The 13,457-nt window shown below is 36.7% G+C and overlaps 1 pseudogene; it reads right to left on the bottom strand.

The window, feature by feature from the left end:
* Positions 1–12,165: 12,165 nt before the first annotated feature.
* Positions 12,166–12,360, bottom strand: LOC115278953 (annotated as a pseudogene).
* Positions 12,361–13,457: the final 1,097 nt, after the last annotated feature.

Here is a 13,457-nt window from a genome sequence, read left to right on the forward strand (position 1 = left end):
AAATAGCTATGAGTGGGAGAGCGTTGTCAACTTCCTTCCTGAAAATAGCAGGAATTCTCACCCCGCTTTTTGCCAAAATACTCAGAGATTTTAAAAATAATTTTCGTAATATTTGACATTATTTTAGACCTAAGACATCCTAATTCTGTAATATCCTACAGTTTTTTCCCCCTGATGATTTAGAATGCTGTCTTTCACCTCAGATGCAACTTCCATTCTGGCTAACCAAGTGTTGACAAGAATCAGGGTGATTACTTTAGAATAAGATGTACAATGGAGTCTTAGACATTTTCTCTACCATTTTTGAAACTATGTTTATGAAGTTTAAACCACTGACTGATAAATAAATAATTCTGGCAAACTTTTTAAGTGTCTTACAGTCTCTTAAAAAGGCTAAAATTAAGCCACATTTTTAAAATATAAAAATTGTTTTCATGTTTATTTTTTTAGAGGGAGAGCGAGACAGAGTGTGAGTGGGAGAGGGGCAGAGAGAAGGAGGGGCAGAGTGAGGGGAACACAGAATCCAAAGCAGGCTTCAGGCTCTGAGCTAGCTGTCAGCATAGAGCCTGATGTGGGGCTTGAACTCATGAACCGTGAGATCATGACCTGAGCTGAAATTGGATGGTTAATGGATCCAGCCACCCAGGTGCCCCAAGCCCCATTTTAAAAATACAAATAGATTTAAAGATTTGTCTCTTTTGATCAGGTAACTTCGTAATGTTATAATGATGTTTTGTTTTGTTTTGTTAATTGAGTCTCAAATCTATGCTTGTAGAATTCATTTAACAAAAGAAATGTCTTCCCTTTGGAGTATTATTGGGATGGATTTTGTATTGTTACTGCAGTAACTAAGGGAATTTAAATTTTCAATACACAATAGAAATTAATATATTGGATCTATAAACTCAAGTGTTTATTTCCAGGCTAACTTTTGCTGAAGATACAAATGTCCAAGATATTTAATAAAAAAAAAAATCTACCTACCCAGGTTAAGGATACCTGGAACATCAATCTGAAAGAAAATCCACTCAGTATTCTTTATCCAATCTTCAATTATAGAAAAAAATTGTTAGGTGACAAGCACTTTTTTTCCCCATTTAGTGTACACTTGCCAAGTTGGGGGCAGTTCAGCACCCCAGTCTCCCTTTAATAGAACTCTTGTGTCCCGGTTGGAGAATCTCCATTGTCTGTATACTTCATGAGAGACTGAACTCGCTTCCCACTGTGGAAACTGAGGGGGTCAGGGCATGTGATGTAGACCTGGCCAAACAGAACTTCTTTCTCTCAGGACTTTGGAATTTTGAGTGAAAGTCAAAGGGTGGCAGAAGGTTATTCACTGCATCTATGATCAAATCTTTCTTGCTTAAGGACCATTGCTACCATTATTTTGGCCTTATCCTTAGGGAACCCCCCCCTTTACTATTTAAAAGCTGATTCTTTAGCCCTTGGCAGTTCTATGACTCTTCTGATTTGCTTCTGGTACATTATCTTCTGCTAAAGTTAGTCACAGTCAGTTTCTTTGGCTTGTAACCAAGAAACATTTCAATTGAAGACAATGGGAAGAGTTAAAGTTTTTTAAGTTTACATGATAATGAATATGTAACACTCAATTTGAAGGTTTAGGAGACTAGAAATGAATGCAACTAGAGTTAAAGCAACAGGAAGATTTCACATTTTTGTCCATCAAATTAGCAAGGATTAAAAAAGATAAAATGACACACTAAGGAGAGGAGAAAGCTTCACATGCAGTGTTGATATAAGTTGATAATATTAATGTATACTACAGTACAATTAATCTATAGTACATATAGCATAGTACATCTTTAGCATAGTATAGTACAGTTTGGTGTAACTTAACTTTTAAAATGAGCATATCCTTTGATTTAGCAATCCCACACCAAGTATTGACTTCTAAAAAATAATAGCCCTTCATGCTTTTGCGTATTGCTGTCTAGTTTTCTCAGCACCCTTTGTTGAGGAAACATTCTTTTTCCCATTGGATATTTTTTCCTTCTTTGTTAAGGGAAACAAAAGACAAAAATAAATTTTTGGGACTACATTGATATGAAAGGCTTCTGCAAAATGAAGGAAACAATCATTAAAACTAAAAAGCAACATAGAGAATGGGAGAAGATATTTGCAAATGATATATCTGATAAAGGGTTAATATCCAGAATATATAAAGGACTTAGAGGGGCACCTGGGTGGCTCAGTCAATTAAGTGTCCAACTTTGGCTCAGATCATGATGTGGCAGTTGGTGAGTTCGAGCCCTGCATCAGGCTTTCTGTTGTCAGCGTGGAGCCTGCTTGAATCCTCTGTTTCTCCTTCTCTACCTCTCCCCAACTCATGCAAACTCTCTTTTTCTCTTTCAAAAATAAACATTAGGAAAAGAAGAACTTATAAAACTCAATACCCCCCAAATAAATAATCCAATTAAAAAATGAGCAGAGGACATGAATAGACATTTCCCCAAAATAACATACACATGGTCAATAGACACATGAAAAGATACTAAATATCACTCATCATCAGGGAAATGCACATCAAAACCACAATGAAGGGCACCTGGGTGGCTCAGTCTGTTAAGTTTCAGACTTTGGCAAGGGTCATGATCTCCAGCCCCGTGTTTGACTCTCTGCTGTCAGCACAGAGCCTGCTTTGGATCCTCTGTCCCCCTCTCTCTCTGCTCCTCCCCCACTGTTTCTCTCTCTCTCTCTCTCTCAAATAAATAAATAAACTTAAAAAGACCGCAATGAGATATCTTCTCACACCTGTCAGAATAGCTAAAATAATAGCACATGAAACAACACTGTTAGCAAGGATGCAGAGAAAGGGGAACCTTCTTGCACTGTTGGGGAGATTGCAAACTGGTGCAGCCAGCCTGGAAAGCAATATGGAAGTTCCTCAAAAAGTTAAAGTAGAACTGCCCTATAATCCAGTAATTGCACTACTAGATATTTACCCAAAGAATATGAAAATTCTAATTCAAAGGTATACATGTACCCTTTTGTTTATAGTAGTATTACCTATAATAGCCAAATTATGGAAACAGCTCAAGTGTCTACTGACTGGTGAATGGATATATACATATATATGCATACACACACACACACACACACACACACATATATAATGGAATATTATTCAGCCATAAAAAGGAACACATTTTATCATTTGCAATGACATAGATGGAACTAGAGAGTATTGTGCTAAGTAAAATAAGTCAGTCAGAGAAAAAAAATACCATTTGATTTCATTCATATGTGGAATTTAAGAAACAAAACAAATGAGCAATGGGACAAAAAGAGAGAGAGGCAAACCAAGATACAGACTGTTAACTCTAGGGAACAAACTGATGGGGACAAGAAGGGAGGGGGCATGGGGATGGGCTACATAGGTGATGGGAAATAAGGTGTGCACTTGTGATGAGTACCAGGTGTTGTATGGAAATGTCACATCACTGTATTGTACACCTGAAATTAATATTACACTGCATGTTAGTTAACTGGAGTTTATATAAAAACTTAAAAAAAAGCCCCTGTTAGAAAATATATATGCACAAAGATTCTTACTGAAGCAGTTGGAGAATATAACATTGACAAAACTCCAAATTTCTATCAACAAATTATTTAAATAAATTGTATTGTATACATACAATATTATATTTTGTAGTCATTAAAATACATAGGAATATATTTGTTGACAGAGGAAAATATCCATGACATTTCTTGATAAACATAATTTAAAAATAATATCAGATTTATTTAAAAAAAAGTGCTGAGGCACCTGGCTGGAAACATGAATAAAGGGAACTTTTTACATCACAGCCACCTACATCAACCTGCTCTCTCGCCCTCTACCAGGTGAAAGTCTCCTTCTATTTTAAAAGTGGAGCATTCCTATCTCCATCCTGGGAGGCTGAAACTTTAGAGATGTCCAGTAGATCTTCAGAAGGTTGCCCTAGAGAACTGAGTATTACCAGTATGTGAAAGAACTTCCTAAAGCCAGGAGAAGAACCTTCCAAAAAATTAGGGAGAACAGTAACCAGGGCTAGGGTAGGGTCAGAGGTAGAGTCTGCTCCCATCAGCTACCATGGCAAAACCTCAAAATCCACAGGGTGGTGGATAGAGGAGTTTAGTGCTAGAGTGAACACAGCACTACTCCCACCCAACAAATGGAAATGGAAATGGAAATGGAAATACAGTCTTATAAGGTTCTGATGCTATGTGTAAAGCAGCACACTATTACTTGAAGATAGTGATAAGTTAAAATGAGTGCTTGGTGACAGCCCTTAAGCCACCACTAAAGTAAGAAGACAGATTTATAGCTAATAAACTGGAAAAAGAGAAAAAAACGGAACCATAGAAAAGGATCAATCCAAAGGAAGTCTGAGAAAGGATGAGAGAGAGAGAGCCAAGAACAGGTGGGACAAATAGAAAACAAATATCAAGATGGTAGATTTAAACCTAACCCTACCAATAATCACATTACATATACTTGGTTTAAGGTCAAAATGGGACATGATAGAGGTGCAGATATTTGTTTTCCGCAAATATTCCTCCCCCTTTCTCAAGTAATAAAACTCTTAGTATTACCCGCGAACATACTTACCCAATAGAGACAACATTTCCCAGACACCCTTGCAGCCAAACGTAGCCATGTGACTAAATCCTGGCCAAAGATCCATGAACACAAGAGTGTTGTGTACATTCCTAAGAAGTGCTCCTGAAAGGAGTGGCCTTGTTCACTCTGTTTCTTCCCCTTTTCCACAGGTTGGGAGATGGTGAGAGGTGAAATAGCCAACTTGGACCATCGTGTAATTGGATAAAGAAGCGACATGCCGAGAATGGTAGGGAAACACTACCAACCTTTGGCTGTATGCTTCTGAACTACTTCAAGAGAGAGCTATAAACTCACATACAAGCTGCTTTCTTAATTTGGGTTACCCCAAAGCATACTCTGAGATAAGGACCTGTTTGCCATTAATTTCTTTGGGAAGTCGACTATCCCAGGGAGCAAAGGCAATAAAGGGTGCACAGATGTGTGGGTAACTGCTGGAGGCACATCCTGTGGGAGATGCCCCCAGGAAACTCATCTTGAAATCACCCAGCAGTATGAAGGGATTTTGGGACATTTACCAACTAACTCTCTTTCCCACTGGGTGGTGTTTCCTCCCTAGGGTATTTGCTCTCCAGGGCTGTCACTTTTCCAGAAATCACTTTCCTGTGCCACTGCAGGTGAAGCAGTCAGCAATGTCAGGTAGCACAATGTCTGGGTAATAAAGAATTGTTCTTATGTTTTCTCATGCAAAGAGTAGTCCCGCTGTCAATTAAAACGGAAAATTTCAGGGGCGCCTGGGTGGCTCAGTTGGTTGAGCATCTGACTTCAGTGCACATCATGATCTCGTGGCTCATGGGTTCAAGCCCCATGTCGAGCTCTGTACTGACAGCTCAGAGCCTGGAGCCTGCTTTGGATTCTGTGTCTCCCTCTCTCTCTGCCCCTCCCCCTCTTGCACTCTGTCACTCTATTTCTCAAAAATAAATACACCTTAAAAAATTTAAAAACATGAAAAGTTTCTAATAAGAAAGTTGTAATTACTTAGTATTTTGCTCCAGAGATATTGGATTCAATCCTTTCAAAAACAGTGTAGAATCACCACTTTTTTGATAATTGCTTTATGGAATAAAAATAAGCATTAAGCATTCAGATTTGTTTAATCAACTAATACTTCACAAAGTTGCTGTAAAAACATTGATTCATGGCCTTTGTAATTTTAGTAATTACCTATTTTCCATTATTTGATTAAAATTTTTAAGGTCTAGCTGGTCATTTCTTTTCCTCTTTATTATGGATATTCTGGCATCATGGGTTAGCTAATAATACCATAAATACCCAGCTTCGTTACTTGTTTGTCACATTATAAATTCCCAGACACCATACCTTAAATATTTTAACTACTAAATGCAATATGTGTTTTATGTTGGGGTAATAAGTTATGTGCCCAGTACGTGGCCTTTGCCTTCTCATTTAATGCACAGTAGGTGTAAATTAATATATCACAGCACAGCTTTTCTGAGGGCTATAACTGGACTGTGCCTACAGCTGGTTTGCAGTAGAGAAAATTCTCTTCTAAAAGAGCTCCGACTTTGTGCTCGTATCCAAAATTTAAAGATTCCCTTCTTGGATGTGCCATATGTTTTACAGACTCTACTTTGTAAAACTTTCAAGGAAAGTCTTGGAGAAGTTCAAGCATTTCAGGTAAGGAGTTGTTTATTTTTACATTGCTAGTAACTAAGAAGTTAATTTTTCATTACTAAGGTTTGAAAAATACATACTTTGGGGAGATACTAGCATAAGATCTGATAGACATTTCAAAGTTATTTTGGGGGGCATGAAGAATGCTAAAAGTTTTTAACATTATATTTTTTAAATGTATAAGTTGAAATCAGGATATCATTCAAAATTGAATGACCACCACTTAATTTTTAAAAAACGCTTCTTTAATGACTACATTTGGATGTATAATCCAAGCCAGTTTTAACACACCTAAGATTTTGGAAATGAGATTATACAGTTGTCCCCTTCACTAAAATGAAGGTTTCAGAATCCAGTATGACTAGATTCCACTACTACTGCCCACACTGAACCTCAACAACTATATAAGTAAGGTGAAGACTTCTAATGACAAGAATAATTTGAAAAAAATACATGATCAAAGCCTTCTGGTGTAACAGCTGATGGTGGGTGAATGGTACTTATTTTCAGGGTATGAGCTTTACAGTTACAGAATCATGCTGTAAGATGAAGTTGCAAGCAAAACCATTATTATATGCACTGTTCTTGGGAGTATCAATTACTGTAAACTTGTATACAGGGTAATTTGGTAATATTTCTCAAAAAACAAAGTGTGTCTTTGGTTCAGCAATTCCACTGCTAAGAACTTATCCTACTTCAACTAACATACAGAAGTAATGTGTACTTGTATACCCATTTCAGCAGATTGTAATGCAAGAACTAGAAGCAACTTAATATTAAGCAAATTAAATATTAAGAAATTAAGTAAATTATGTAAATCATACATGTGATGACATTTAACTATTACAAAAAATGAAGTTTATTTTTATGTACCAATGTGGAAATTTTCCAATATATATTTTTAGGGGAGAAAAGAATGCAGAAAAGCAGACATATTACGTTCTTCACATGCATAAGATAAATGTGTGTGTGTGTGTGTGTGTGTGTGTGTGTGTGTGTGTATTTGTATTCTTGTATGTATCCTCAAATTTTCTATAATGAAATTCAAGAAACTAAAGTTTTATAGTTCACTCTGGAGAGTGAGACCTGAGTTTGGAGTATAGAGAGTTATTTATATTTTGCTTACTGCCTTCAGTTTAGTTGAATTTATAAAAAGAAAGTCATGTGCATATGTAGTTTTATAATAAACAATTATGTTAAAAATAGAATTGAACTATTTTTAAAGACCTCCTGATAATGAAATTATAGAGAAAAATAATAACATAGGTTCATTGATATTCTAATTCTAATCTTTTTCAAACACACTACCTCTAAGGAATGACTCGGATAAATTGATCTTTTTTTCAGTGAGTATTGTTTATTTTTGAGAGAGAGAGAAAGTGAGAGAGAGCACAAGCTAGGGAGGAACAAAAAGAGAGAGAGAGACATACACACTTAGAGCCCGAATCAGGATCCGGGCTCTGAGCTGACAGCATAGAACCGTGTAAGGGACTCGAACCCACAAAGCGTGAGATCATGACCTAAGCCGAAGTAGGACACTTAACCGACAGAGCCACCCAGGTGTCCCTGGTAAATTGGTATTTGATGATTTTTAGTTGTCTCTGATTTTGCTCCTTTCATTTGGTGTGTTTGGTTTATTTATTAATTTTGGGTTTTTGAGAGTAATCATTTGTCCTGATCTTTTTCTTATTAAAAAAACACTGGATTACTAACGCTATAACCAAATGTTGCAGGCATGGTTTATTTTTCCATCGTGTTAAGTTGTCACAAAATAGCCACAGGCAAATTCCGTTCTGGCAAATTCTCCCTTATGAGTGCTGGGGGAGTGGGATGGGTCCTGGGGAGAGTCGCTGCAGGATTTGCTTGCCATTGTCTCCATGGGGATCACGGGCTCCTGTCTTGTATTTCGTCTCTGAAAATAGGGCCTGAATATGATGTAGAAAGTTCCTCCCCAAGAAGACTCCTTGCTTTGTTGGTTAAGCTGCATGGGTGTTTTGAGAACTGCTTCTAGTCTGGAAGGCGAGGCTTATTTCTTTCATGCAATTTTTATTGGATGAAAAGTATTTAAAAATACTTCTATTGTCATTTATAATTTGGAAAGTATTGAAAAGTATAAAGATGCAAGTATAAATCCTTTTATCCATCAGTCAGTCAAACATCCACAATTACACCCTCCAGGGGCAAGTGTTAATATTATATTACCATTTAGTACTTTCGTGCATTTTGAAATACATTGTTTCATTAGATGTACCTATCACCTTATACTCTTTTTTTTTGGTCTAAATTATATGCATTTCCTCTCATTGTTGAAAACTGCTCCTAAACATAGATTTTCACAGATGCTTCATGTTCCATTCTGAATGTACCATATTTTGCTCCATTCATCTAAACTGGGATATTTAAGCCAATTCCATTTAAAATTTTTACCCATTGTAAAGAAGGCCACTAATAAAACTTTCTATAATAATTCTTATCTAGAGTTGTGATGATAATTTTGTTTCTGCTTCTTTTTTAAATTTTTGTGCATGTTTTGGAATAAGGCTGCTCTTTAGGTTTTTATTATTATTATTATTATTATTACTAAAAGTTTCACACATGTACTCAGACAAATTAGTCGTTTCAGATTAATGGAAGAGTAAGTGTTACAGAGATGTCAAGGGTCGCTTGAACTGGTAACATCTGTATTTATTTACCCCTATGTATTAGAATAATGAACAAAATAACACAGGTAAAAAAATTGGATTAAAATGGTTGAAGGAACCATACTCTCATGTATGGTCATTAGTTCCTCATAATTCTCATCAAGTACTTTGCAAAGAAAATAAATTTAAGTATAATCTTGAGTTGATGTTTAATAAGTTGTTTCACTTCAGATTTCATTTAAAGTGAATGTTTTCTTGCTTAAAATATGCGAAGGACCATTAAAAGAGGGTTTGACTGTCAAACGACAGCACACAGAGTTAGAGGAAAAGCCTAAGCAAGTCCTCTTTGCGTTTGGAACTCCAAAGTCATGTAGAAAATCTACTTTCTTAAAGGGGAATGGAGTTTTTACTCAATTCATGCACATGTAGATTATCCCCTTTATATGGAGCAGTCCTCACTTTGCACAGTAGTGTGGGGCAGTAAAAATAATTGTGCAAATGACCTTTAAATCCATAGGGAAAAAAATCATGATTGTTCTGTGATCTTTACATATTTTTTGTCCAAACATTACTGTTTATACATGTATATACATGGTTACATGTATATTCAGTACACATAAAAAAAGTAAAAGTAATGTTTAGTACATGGTAATATAAGACATATTAATGTGTTTTATTTGTAAAAACTTAGGTGTTTCTACGTGTTAGCCAATTGTTGTGCTCATTTTTTAAGTGTTTATTTTGAGAGAGAGAGAGAGAGAGAGAGAGAGCGAGCATGAGCAGGCAAGGGGCAGAGAGAGAATCCCAAAAAGGATCTGCACTGTTAGCACAGAGCTGGACACAAGGCTGGAACCCACGAACCATGAGATCATGACCTGAGCCAAAATCACGAGTTGGAGGCTTAACCGACTAAGCCACCCAGGTGCCCCTGTTGTACCCCTTTTAAGTTCTGATCAACTCCCCACATTCCCACTCCAATGGCTGCAATGTTGGAAAATATATTTGAGAATTCCTTTTATGTGAAGCTTTTTGGTGGAGCTATTTCATCTGGGACATGTTTATGCTTTTTATAACAATCGTTTTTCCCATTTACATTTGCTTGGTGTCTACATTCCCATGACCAACTGTTCCCTCTATGACTGCATTTATGTCTGATTTTAATTCTTATAATTTCCACCTTCCTTTTCTTTGCTCTCCTTTTATCTTCATTGCCCACTTTACTCTTTTGATTATCCATTTTTGTAAAGTGTCACCTGAGTCTGTCTCAGGGAAGCTGACACAGCCGAATTGCTCACCTCACTGCCGGTGTGTGAATTGAGGGACAGATGCTCAGTGATCAATCACTAGCCGACTTTGAAAAGAAGTGATGTGATTGCTTTCTAATCATGATGCATGTCTTTTACTTACATAGTGATTCGTGGGCTGAAGACCTAGCAGAGAAGTTAGTACATTGAGTAATGGTACTGAATTACTGTGGTAGCTGAAAATTGGATTTTTGGAGGATGTGTGTTATTTAACTGAAATTTCTGTATACGAGAATCATGCAAAGTTAAGACTGCTTGTATTCTCTGCCTAGACTGGAATATTATAATTCTGTCAGAATTTCTGAGGCTGCAGTTAAATGAATTGATATTTATCACAAAACAAAGTGAAAGTCTAATTATCATGTTTAGTTTGCCGGTGCATGTTATTTTCTGACATGATTCTTGGGTGAAACATTAAAAAAATTTTTTTAATGTTTAGTTTTGAGAGGGGGGTGTAAGGAGGGACAGAGAGAGAGGGAGACACAGAATCTGAGGCAGGCTCCAGGCTCTGAGCTGTCAGCATGAACCTCCATGCGGGGCCTGAACTCATGAACCACGAGATCATGACCTGAACTGAAGTCAGACCCTTAACAGACTGAGACATCCAGGTGCCCCTGGGTCAAACATTTTTATTTGTTTGTAAGCTATTACAATTCTTATCTTCTGTTTCATTGCTGTTATTATTTTATAAATGTTAAGTATCAAGCATGCAGCATTCATAAAGTTTTAAACAATACAGAGACATATTTTATGCATTTACCATATACATATTTGGTTAAAAGCAAAGTATAGTATTCTTAAAACCTTATTTTGAAATACAGTAAAACCTTGGATTGCGAGTAACTTGTTCTGTGAGTGTTCTGGAAGACAAGCAAACATTTCTAATAAATTTTAACTTGATAAACAAGTGATGTCTTACAATACATGATGCCTAATGTCACATGACCATGACTGCGACAATGGTTCTTGAAATTTGTTTTGAAACACAAGTGCTTTGGATTACAAGCATGTTTCCAGAATGAATTATGTTCCAAACCAAGGTCTTACAGTAATCATAGATTCATAGGAAATTGCAAGGGGTGGTACAGGGAGGTCCTGTGTACCTCTTTCACTCTTTTATCCCTGGATAGTTTTCTCAGAACCATCCTCCAGTTTGCTAATTTAAACCTCAACAGCTCCATGTAGTCTGTTATTAATTCATCCTTAATTTTTTAAAATGTTTTTTTATGTCTTTATTTTATTTTGAGAGACAGAGCAGAGAGCGAGCTGGGGAGGGGCAGAGAAAGAGGGAGACACAGAATCCGAGCAGGCTCTAGGCTCTGTGCTGTCAGCACAGAGCCCGACACAGGGCTCGAACCCACGGACTGTGAGATCATGACCTGAGCCGAAGTCAGATGCTTAACCAACTGAGCCCCCCAGGCACCCCCATTCTTAATTTTTTAAATTTTAATCTCTAATTCCAAAATTCTTCTTTTCCTTTTTTTTCTCAGAAGTTCTATTCATTTTTTCCTCTATCTTGATTTTTTTAAAAATCATGTTCTGTTCTTTCCTTATAGTTTTGGCTCTTTTTATTATTTCCTTAATGATTGAAAATATACTTATTTTATTTTATTTCATATATGTTTTTAAAAGATTTTATTTTAAGTAATTTCTACATAAAACGTGGGGCTCAAACTCACAACTCTGAGATTAAGATTCACATGCTCCACCAACTGGACCAGCCACATGCTCCTCTCATTTTATTTATTTTATTTTATTTTATTTCATTTCATTTCATTTTTTCATGTATATAAATATATTTACAAACATATTGTGAGACTAACGCGCTGCCTACTGCACTAAGGAGGCAGGTTACAAACATATTGAGTATGTTGAATTCAAGAGTTTGATCCATTTTTCAAAGAAACTGCACCTCTTATAATGCTTCTTTTCACACCTGTATAATGGATTCATTGCAATAGCCTTATTTCTGAAGCAGTCAGTGTCTTACTATAAAAAAAAAAAGTGCAGCAAGTCCTGATCCAAAGTACATAGTCATCATAATTCATAACCGCCACTTGTTTTCCACTGAAAGTGGCACGCTCTTCCCTGGGCCCTCCTCATGGTGGCTCGTTGGGACCACACAGGTTGAGAGCATCCAGATGCTCTGTCCCAACATAGTGTTGTTGGGAGTTCTGCGAAAGGCACAGAGACCCACGATGGTAGACATTCATATTGTTTGGTTTTCCGAAGCTTTTGGGTTCTAACCCCCCAGTTTGTTGTACTGCTTACTGCATGAGGATTTGGAATTTGGGGTTCAGGCCAGCTTTATTGATGACTTTGTGTGGGGCTGGAGAATGATGCTGAAGGAAAATAACTGTCAATCTAGACTTCTACAATGTCGATGCAGCGAAGCCTTGGATTTTCCTCTATCAGGTTGTTCAAATTTAAGACTTGGGACTAAATCTTCATGCTGATATTTTGGCTTAAGGTTTCCTATGCCATAAGATAACATCAACTGAATCTTCACTTTCTCAAATGGAGTTTTACTTTAAAAATCCTGTTAGAGCCTTTAGGAGAGACAGTGTGTTTTTGTCTCTGGAAGGTTGGGGTGGAGAGCTCGTGTTACACTGAAGGGGCAGCCCTTTGGGGTCCTAACTTCAGGAAACGTCTTATGCCTCCTTCTTCATAGTTCTGTGCATTCAAGGCCACATCCCTTGTCCCTGTCCTTGTATGAAAATTGAAACCTTAGCTTCTGGCCCACAACTCCACTACTTCTCTCTGACTGATTTCATTTGTCTTGTAATCTGCTTGCTTGGGCTCGTCCCTGGCACCTGGATGTGTGTCTTTCTTTCCTTTGACCTCAGCTATGTTTTTTTCTTTCTGTGATAGTTGTATTTAGCATTTTAATATATTTTGTATCTTTAAATTTTGTCTTACTTTAAGGCTACCATGTTCAAAGTCAGCCAAATATTAGTTGTAAATATATGGAAACACTGCGATTGTCAATAATTTTATTTTTCATTGATATGCTTGGTGTTGCAGAATAAAAAGTTCAAAGGGTGATACGGAATTTATTTTCATAAATACTATAAACTGGGAAAATATGGGAATGTAAAATAAATTGGGAAAACAAGTGCCATGGATGCTAACATTGAGATGTTGAATTCACAAAAATACTGGTCTTGCCATTCTAATTCCAATGTTCAAGTGATTTAATTATATTTTCAAGTGTAAATCAATCCAATTTCTTCTAATCAAGGGTTGGATTGGGAG

Source organism: Suricata suricatta, chromosome 1 (genome assembly GCF_006229205.1).
Source record: "Suricata suricatta isolate VVHF042 chromosome 1, meerkat_22Aug2017_6uvM2_HiC, whole genome shotgun sequence".
NCBI lineage: Eukaryota > Metazoa > Chordata > Mammalia > Carnivora > Herpestidae > Suricata > Suricata suricatta.